General features: G+C 47.5%; 1 protein-coding gene across 6 annotated transcripts in view; it reads left to right on the top strand.

Annotated features, from left to right (window-relative positions):
- Positions 1-5273: 5273 nt before the first annotated feature.
- Positions 5274-9977, top strand: part of FBXO34 (F-box protein 34) — a 40810-nt gene continuing 36106 nt past the window's right edge. For 4 of the 6 annotated variants that reach the window (XR_008577267.1, XM_054826480.1, XM_054826487.1 and 1 more), the window contains exon 1: positions 5280-5418. The gene's annotated coding sequence lies outside the window, so the exon portion shown is untranslated. Of the gene's footprint in view, positions 5419-9977 lie in introns of all 6 variants that reach the window. The other 2 variants (XM_054826479.1, XM_054826483.1) reach the window with 2 other exon arrangements.

Here is a 9977-nt window from a genome sequence, read left to right as displayed (position 1 = left end):
CCTAAAAATGCAGGATGTCCATATGGCATGACAGTAAAATGTCAGTAAATTTTTATATAAACGCGATTACAGTGGATGAAGACAGCAAGAAGTGGATTAAAGACTATTCGGTGAGAGCACAGAGCTGTTCCTGCAGTAGTGATCAGTTTTGCATCGTTGGAGAGCAGCTTGTGTGTCACAAAGTGCAGCAGTCGGGGAAACATCACCCCCAGTTCCCTGTAGAGACTGCCAGGGGATACAGCAAAGGTTCGTAATCTTCAAACATCTGGAGTAATCCTAAAATCATTGCTTTACCGTAGGACAAGAAAAGATTAGCATGGTGGCTATTGAGCGCTGCCAGGCTGCCCAATGGTATGAAAAAGATCTGATTGAACAACAGAGCTACAGGAGTTGATATTTGCAGGTTCTGCCCACAGACTCCAATCTAACGCAGTCCTCAGTGTTTGCTGATTTCTGTCACTCCCCTTTTTCTCCCAAATCAGTGGAATTTGAGGGCATTCAGCAGTTCTACCTTATGGTACCAGGATACAGTCCAATGATGTGAGCCATGCTGACCCACAAGTTTTAGGGGAAAGATGAGTTTAGGAGTGTCTTCCTTCCAACCAAAAATCATTCTTTTATACTGTATACCTGCATCTGAAGGAATCCGTGCTGAAACAATACTTGTTTGTTCCTTGGAGCATCTAGACTGGTGCATTTGCTAATTCCCGCTCGTGGCTGTTGATACTGAATTTAGGAAGCATGGCTGCGCTACAGCCGGGGCTTTAATCTCGCTAGCTCAAATAACATCAGCGATAAAGCAGTGGTACACGCTTCAAGGCAGATTGGTAAGCTGAGTACCTAACATGGGTCCTTGGCAGGCTCGGGCTCTGCCGTGCACTTTCGCTGGCTGTTACCTGAGCTAGCTAGGTTAAAGCCAGAATGGCTTTCCAACACACTGCAGTGACACCTTCCACTAACAGTATCTAGGTCACCACGAGGGCCTTGATGTATTTGAATAATGCCATGATTTTAAAGTATTGCAATGTCACTTTAAGAAAAAACACAGTAATAATTTTTTTTCAGCCAAATTCCTGATTTTAAGAGGAATAAACATAATACCTTTTAATAGAGATAAACAAGCAATCTGAATATATAAACTCATTATCCTGTACAGATATTACACATGCCTGAAAGATTAACCATGTCATTCTCGTATAGTCCTGATGATTTTATGATAATACGCCTCCATTTTAACCACTGAAGCTTTGAGAACCAATTTGAATTTATCTATTTCTTGACAATATAACTGTCATTATTGGATATATTTTGTACAGAGGAGATCATTATGTGGAAATCTGCTAACTTGTTCTTTCTACTCTTCATTTGTTCACATGGGATATTGTTCTTCCCACCCTTGTAGAAATAAATGCACCTTACTGAAGAGTAATATGGAGCATGTAGGGAAACCTATCTCCAAATTTAGCCCTGAAATAATTACTATTTCTGAATATATTTTTGATGAAAGTTCAGGCAAATGGTGTTACAAAGCTGTAGCCCACAGTGCCACATACCACTTGCATGAAGTCAAAGAAAAGCCTCTGTAGGCAAACTGCTGTATGTGGAGCCCAGTGTGATGCTGCAGAGGGCACAGAGTAATCCTCGTGTGAAATTTAATTGATAGCCTCTCGATCAAGTGTTGTGCAGCAAAACCATTACGGTGCATTGGCTGTTTCTCCTGCTTCTGCTTTTCATCTAAAGTGGTCGCTAGTTTAAAAACCAGAAGAAATTTTAAAAGCAGAAAATAGAAGCTAAATTTCCCCTCTTACAACAGCTAGGAAACCCAGTTAAGCCTTCTGCTGCATTTTCTTGCTGTGTTCTTTGGGTTTCATTTTGCACAGTAGCACGGTTTTAACAGGAGTGTGAGATTACTCACCAAGCTGTAGTGCCTCAACCTGTAGCCTGGGAGGAGGGCACACTCCAAGCAGGGATGAGACGCATTTAGGCTCTCACCTGGATGAACTTGGAGAGTGTCTTCCCTTTCCTGGGTGTTTACTCTACCACCTAGATTAGCACAAACAACAAACTACACGACAGGCAACTCCTACACCCCAACATGTTAAAAAGAAATTGCTAACCTTGCTCTGTTCCTTCACAGAGCACTTACAGAGACTCCTGAACCTCTGAAGTGTGGGCCCCGAATCCCGAGCTGACGGAAACACCTGCACGCTGGCTCTGCAAAGCAAGTCTAATATGTCCCTTGTTTGATGTTTCCTGCAACCAGGTCTCTGCTCGGTAGGTTCTACTCGCCCTTGGGAGGTGTCTAACACTCTGTGGGCTATAAATAGAAAGACGAGGTACCTGACTCTAGGTATTATATTGCACTCTGGCAGCCTGACACCTAATAGCTAGATGTTGTAGCACGTTTGTAAGCGCCTAGCTTTCACTGGAGCTAGTCTAAAATGCAAACTAGCAATCTTAAAATGCAAAGTACAGTTGGAAACAAAGTCTGGATAGGCTTTATCTCAGCATATCTTTACATCCTCTGTTATTTACAGTGCCTTTAAACTGAATGTTCCCTGCTGTTACAGATTTCAGTCAAAAACCCGCTCCAGCGCTACAGGTGAAAGCATCCTGCAGCTGGTTTTGTCCTCCCAAGCCACATTCATAAGGAAATCGCATTTGTTTCCAGACTCAAACCTTGTTGATTTTCTTCTATGGGGAAAGAGGGGAGTGGGAATTAACCCAAGAACAAATGCCAGATTCAACCATAAGCCACTGCTGAGTTGAGACCAAACTTTTTGCTATTCCCAGGGGCTTTGGGTGAATTGTACTTTTATCCCCTTTAGCAAAAGCAGGTGAAGAAGCCACTTAGTGTGGTGGTATTAGACAATGTCTCAGCAGCATTAAGTAGGTTTCTAATTGAGTTAGGCCAGGATCATTGCATTTTCATTTGAAAAGAGTATCCTTTTCCCTAGCTTAGACAAGACTTCTAGCATTTTTTTCTTTTTTGGCGGGTGGATTAAAACCCATATGTATTTTTTCTCAGTACGCACCTCCTTTGTGTCTCCATTGCCCAGAAGCGGAACATCTCATATGGAAGTTGGATGCAACTGCTAGGGTTAAGTGTTTCATGGCTAAAGCAAACACAAAGGCAATAAGGAACAGCCTGGTTAAGAGAGTACAACACCACAAAGTTTTGAGGAATATGACTATTAGTTAAGATGGAAACAATAAAAGAGCTGTAACAACTTGATTAATCCTGTGTACTCTGACAGAGTTAAACTTCTCCAGCTCTCTGATAAGATAGGGCTGTTTTTCTTTATCTATTGTTTTTTTAATGTTCAAGGCTACTGAAATGCAAAAGTGCCAGATGGCCATGTAAGCTAAACAATGTGTAAAATCTTATATTATCACTAAATGCCCTGGGAGGGGGGGGAGCAGGGGGAGAAAGGTTATTTAATCATTTGAAGTCACTTAGCAGCAAATGGCTTTTAGCTGTCTTTATCAACTTACAACAAAAGATTGGGTCTGTACCCAATGGTGCAATTGGCCTTTTTCTAATATGACAGGGCATATATTTCATTCCCCTTTAAGTCGTCTGGCGATACCTTGTGTGTCGGTGTGTGGTACCACGCTAGTAAATAGTGGGGTTTTTTCCATGTGCACAAAAAAAAATCACTATGGTCCTATACCAAAATGCAGAATTTTCCCCTGGAACACACGAAGCTACTGTGTCAGCAGCAGCTAAATCCTGTTGTTGTTCTGGGGTTTTGTTATGGTCCAGAGGAGAAAGTACTGGAGGGATGAGGAACTCTAGGTTCTCTTTTCCATCCTGTCACTGATCTGATATCTGACTGTCAGCAACTCATTTTACCTCTATCTTCCCCTCCTGTCCTCGCTTTGTTTTTGTACACAGTGGCTGTAGTCAACAGGGACTCTGGAGACTTTGGGAGATTCATCTCGGCCATCTGAGACGCCATGTTAATGTGATCTGGTGCTTTGGCTAATTAGCTCTGCCCCTCGTCAGGACTACAGCGGCACAGTGCTGTGCTGACACACTTATTCTGCTTTTTAGCTTGAGAACGGTCTCAAGGATCTTCTCACAGTATTGCATTACAGAGAATAAGTAGTGTCTCCACTGCTGCCCTCCTGCAGGTCAGAGGAACCAGGCTTTTTTGGTTTGCTAGCCCTGCTCTCACCCTGGATCATCTGTGGTCCCCGCAGGGATCTGCATCCCTCCTGCTTCCCTCTAAGTGGGAACAAACTGCTGAAATCTTCTTTTGAGGAGGGGGAGGCTCCTTCTTGCAGGAACCCCTTAGGCTCAAGCTACCATCTGGTGCCACCACTTCATTCCTTTTTTCCCAGTGCCTTCCCTTTGCATCTCACTCCTGTTCTCAACACCTTTGGTTTCATAGAGCCTCTCTGGTGCCCGTCTCCTTCTCCCTGCAGACTGAGGGCTTTGCAAGGATGGCATGGAGAAGATGGCTGGGGTGATGCTCACGTGACAAACCACTGCCCAGGGTCTGTGCAGCCGTGTCTCCTAGGATGCATCTACACCGGGAACACCAGCTCATGTTTTCCTCTGTCGAGGGCATCATCTGCAAAGGGTATTTAGTGATTGTGTCAGGGAGGCAACGTTGGCAAAACAAGCGAGCTGGCAAGGCTGGCACCACGGTGGTGGGGCCCGATTACCCTGAAGCACCCCTTCACACTCCCAGTAACCTCCCAGCAGCTATTTTGGCCCTGCAGTCAGGAGCTAAGTAAATTTTAAAGCCAGAAGGTCTATCAAATTATTTTCTTTGGCGTCCTGCAGAGGACTGTATAGATTTTTAGCCTGTTGTCTCCATATTAAATTGACTCGTAAGCTGCCGGTGCCAGGCAGCGGGCTGGGAGCTGGTACCCTCGCTGCTTTCAGTGCCACGTTGTTCGCTAAACCTCACAGCAACCGGCACAGCGGCATTAGGATCCGAGCCTAGAGACACCACGGCGAGCAAGGCTGCGGGGACCCCGCGCCTGCCAGCGCTGGGCATACGGGGAGGCCTCGACCCTGCCGATCCCCAGCACCGGGGTCTGCCTTGAAACGCCCCTGGCCTTGAACCTGCCCGGCCCCGCTCTGAGGAGCCCCGAGCGAGGCCCCCGGCCCCCGCGGTGCCCTCCCGGCGCTGCCTGGCGCGGCGGGGCGGCCGGTGCCTGGCACGGCGCGGGGGCGGTCGGCGGTGCCGCGGCCCTCCCCGGCGGGCCCGGGCCCGTCCCGCCCCGCCCCGCCCCGGGCGCGGATTGGTGCGGCCGGTGCGGCCCCTCCCGCCGCCGCGGCTGGGCGCAGGGGGGATCCGGTCGCGCCGCGCCGAGCCCGGGCTTGCGGCTCCGCGCAGCTCGCCGCCGTCGCTGCCGGGACGCCCCCTCCTCCCCGCGAGAGAGCGGCCGGCCCCGCTCCGGGTAGGCTTCTCGCGGTGCAGCGGGGCCGGGGCGGGGGAGAACGGCCGGCTCGGCTTGGGGCCGCGGGCCAGGGCGGGCAGGTGGGCGGCGAGCAGGCCCCGCACGCACCGCCCGTTCTCCCGGCCGGCCATGGCGGCTCCGGGGGCCGCCGAGGGGCCGCTGGCCGCTCTCCGGATGGGGCTGCGCGGCGTCGGGCCCCGCGGAGGGCACCGGGCCTCGTCTCTCTCCTGGCGCGGCGCCTCCCCGCCGCCGGCCGCCCTCTCTCGGGTTCATTTTATTTTATTCCCGGCGTTCCGCGTCGGCACCCTTCTCCCGTGCCGGGGCGCCGCGGTGTCGGAGGGGGCCGCCTCCCTGGGCGGGGGGTGGGGTGGGTATTGCGCTTCCCCTCCGTTGTGTCCCCGGCTCCGCTGGCAGCGCTTCCGTGGCCTTCCCGCCTCCCGGCGGGCCCGGCCCGGCGGGTCTGACAGCGTGAGCCGGTGGTGGTGGTGGTGGGGAAGGACCGGTCCGTGGGTGCCGGGTCCCGTGTCCCCCGCACGGCGCAGGGTCGCGGAGCATCTCCGCTCCCGGAGGTTACATAACGCGATCGTCCCGCCGCGGCCGACCCACGCGTGGCTGAGGGCAGCGTGCCGGAGCCTCGGGGGTCGTCCGAACGCCCCTGCTTTTGGCGGGTCACCGTCTCTTCGTGGGCCTGCCGGCAAGCTCGCAGGGTTTTTATTTAAAAAAAAAAAACCTAACAAAACAACAACCCCACGTATTTTCCTCCAAATTTTGATCCTCTGAGTACTGTCACTTCTTGATGGTGTTTGTCTGCAGATTACCCCCTGCTTCATGCATCTATCAGCCGTGGGAGGGAAGGACTGTGAAGCTCTGTAAACAAACAGTGATCCAAAAAGAAAGCTCTAATCATTATTAGATATTGTAGGTAACGCTTCTAATAATGTGTTCACATGGGGATGGTGCAAGAACCTAAGGTTAAAAGTATAATTACGGTGGAAGTGATTTCTTCCTCCAAGGCCTTACTTGAAACAGTAAGTGTAGTTTCTAATTTCTTCAGTAAACTGAGGTTATTGACTTACTCTGTGTGGCTTCCAGTTGGAAAAAAGTCTCCTTGTATCAGCCTGAGAAGCGGGTCTGACGCTTGTCCTGCGAGGTGCTTTGTACAACGCCCAGCAGCAGCGCACGTCTCTCTGCTCTCCTTTTAAATAACTGGCTTGGATGGGGCTGCAGAGCACAACCAGAGCAACTCGGGGTTCGTTGTGGGCTGTAAAACCCGCCTGCGAAGCTGTGTAAATACTCAAGTCGTTAACTGTGCTGTGCTGCGCTGCGTGCGATCTTGGTTATGCCGTAGCTCTCGGTATCCAGTTTTGGTAGCTCGAGATATCCAGGCTAGCTTTGAACCGGCTAAGCGCCTGGCACAGACTCGAGTTGCGAGTCTTAATGAGTGTTTGCGTAGTGCTTCGTGTTTTCTCGGATGACAGGTTTTTACATAATTGGCCATTATAATTGTCTGTCGCCCCTAGAGAAGAGTCAAAAAAAAAAAGAAAAATAAAATAAGCATGAAGGTAGGCAGTTGTTTTGGAAGTCCAAAGTCTAAATCCGTAAATGCCTGTAGGTTGTTAATGTTGTTACTGCTTAACATGGAGGCAGCAAAATGACTAAAAAAAAAAATCTAGCTCTGCTCTCCTTTTGAACCATTTGAACAGCATCATCCGGACAAATGACATCCTGCTTATGGTTGAGCTACTTATTCTTCAGTGCCCAGAAGAACTCCTAATGCGACTCCAGTTGCACTAGTGTTGCAGGGTTTTTTTTTTTCCCCCCTTGAAATCTTAACTGGAAGCCTTTTACAGTGTTTTGATTCCTTTTTAATAAATGGCTAATCCCTTGCTGCAGGGGATGGGAGTGTTTTGAATGCAGTGTTTTTGGGTCCTGAGGGGAGGGGGAAGGGAGCGCCTTGTATTGCTTTCCAGCAGCCACCCGCCTTCCCCGGGCCCGAGTGAAAGAGCCTTATTGACTGGTTTTGAAGGTAACTTGCTCAATTCTCCTCTTACATGCTAAAAACCATAAATTTGCTGTAGTGCAGAGTCTTTGAGGGAAAGAAATGGAATGTCAAGGAGTTCTGGGCTTCATCACGAGCAGCCTGGGAACAAAGGCGGTGTCTGTTAATTGCATCGTGCTTATCAAAATCTCCCCTTCTAATGACAAAGCTGCATTTTAATAGGTGTGAAAAGTTGTGGGATTTGATTTAATACCAGTGTCTTAAAATCATCTTGCACGCTCCATATGACTAAGTTGTCTCTTTCCTATCTAATTGGAGAAGGAGCAGAGGTTGAGGAGGAAGCTGTGTGTGTTTCACTTGCACTAAACGCTCTTTAAAAATCTTTTTCTCGAGTGCTAAGCTGCAACTAATTTTCTTATAGGCATACAAAACATCTTTCTGTGTCCCTTAAAATTGGAAGCTTGTCTTGTAGCGTTCTGTGGAGGTGTACCATGGCGTTGGTGAGTTCTCAGCTGGCTTGAATAGCAGCTAGCAGCGAGAACGTGCGTTCATGGAGACTTGTCTGTAGTTCCTCTGCCAGGAAAGGCAATGGTTTTGGGGTACAGAGGTGCCAAGGTTGATTTCTGGTGCTGCGAAGTTGAATACTGTGCAGCAGACCCACGATACTACCTAGGTACTAACTGGCCCTGAGGTTCCAGGTGTCAACACATTCACCTTAATGTGTTATTTTCATTTCTCGCTGCCCTGTAGTGTAACAAAACAAGCAATTCAGTATAATCCTCAAACACCACTTGCTTTATTGTCAGCAGATGTAGCGTATTTCAGTATTCTCCTTGCAGGTTTGATACCTGGTTTCACAGACAGAAGCTTTTTTTGCACCCAGAAGTTGAATCTGTAATGAAAACATAGGACTAGTCCTAAGCCTACAATTAAAGATAATGTAGCTTTGGAAGCACGCATCTGTCTTCCCTATCTCCTGGGTTTTTTGTGGATGATTTGGTCATCGGAGGTGGCTTAAATGTACAGATAGGAACATCTATACCTCTGAAGGGGATCTTAGTCTAGTGAAAGTTGCTGGTTAGAGATCAACTTCCCAGTTTTGTAAGCTCTGCAGCAAGGAGGGCACAGGAATGCTGCTTTGGTATGTGTGGCTGCTCAGTTTTTATTTGTACCATATTTTACTGGTTTTGTTTTCTAAGCTATTTTGATTCTATTAACTTATTAAAGTTAGAATCCATTAAAGCCAGTGTGACAGACTTTTTTTTAAATGCATGAATGTAGTCCTTTTTTTTTTTAATGCCTTTTTTTTTCCTCCCCTAGGATATGAATTGGGATAATTACCCATAGTGCAGATTCTAGTTGTAGCTGTGGGATTTGTATTTGGAATTTGTAGTTGTGGAATTTGTGTTTACTCCCCAAATAACTTTTCCTTTTTGTCTTGTTGCGGAAGGGGAATATCTGCTGTATCACTTGCTAATCCTGCTGGTGCAGTCTTATGCCTGTAGCAGAACTGGAGCTGTATTTACCACTGTAGGCATGGTGGTTAGTTTGAGTCGAGCTATTTGGGGTATCAAGCACAGAGAAATCACAGCAGGACTGGCTGGTGTAGGTACAGGGCAGGCTTGTGCGACTCGTATCAACGGTACTTGCTTAGACAGCCAGTTCACGGTAAAACCTTGGTGTCTGCGGCGTCACTGCAATGGGTGTCAGAGGCAGATAGATTAAATATAGCTCAGGTACGCCTAAACGTGTTGCAATTGCACCTCCTGTTGCAGTACAGAGGTAGTATGAATGTTTACATAGATCACCCTCCTACACATCGGAGGTTCAACTACATCTGATAGTGAGTTGCTGCTGGGCAGCCACATGACTACTTGATACTGTTTTGAGAGTAAAAATATGCTACAGAGGGATGCATAAATGGCTGTTGAGAAAATGTCAGCTTTTTAAAAAAAAATCATTAAGAAATGGCTGACTGGTATCTTGGGGCGCAGAAAGTAGTGTTATTTTCCATGTGATTAAAAAAAAATAAATCCCCGCTATGTCTGCAGTTCATAGCGAAGTAATGGCATTTAGGTAGCACGGAGGCTGAATTTCTGCCAGTTAAAATCTTGCTGTCCTAATGTGCCATTCTGTACAGTGCTTGGAAGCTAATATACAGCGTTCCTCTGCCTTGCAGAAAAACAACTAGTGATTAAAAATTCAGCAGATGTTGTGGTTCATTTAACTACTTGTTCTTGCATCATTCAGGTCATATCACACAATTAATGTTGCTAATGTTCAATCTAGCTTTTTTTGTTCTAAGAATGGAAATTATCTGAACTGCCATGGGATTTACAGAACTGTTTTGGCAGGAACTGGGCTATGCAAAGTAAATTATTCAGAACTGTTTTCATCCTTCCCCTAACTTGGAGAATCTCCTTTTGATTTCTCAAATATTATTTGTTCGTGCCAGACAGGGATTTCATTTTTTGCAGCTTTTCTCACTTTAAGAATCGAAGTGTTTTTCTTTGATTGCTTTGAGATAAATGAGACTCCCTGGTTGAGAAGGAGGGGGGGA

This window comes from Grus americana, chromosome 5 (genome assembly GCF_028858705.1).
Source record: "Grus americana isolate bGruAme1 chromosome 5, bGruAme1.mat, whole genome shotgun sequence".
NCBI classification, from domain to species: Eukaryota; Metazoa; Chordata; class Aves; order Gruiformes; family Gruidae; genus Grus; species Grus americana.
Note: the sequence above shows the minus strand (reverse complement) of the source record. Positions and strands in the feature narration are given on the sequence as shown.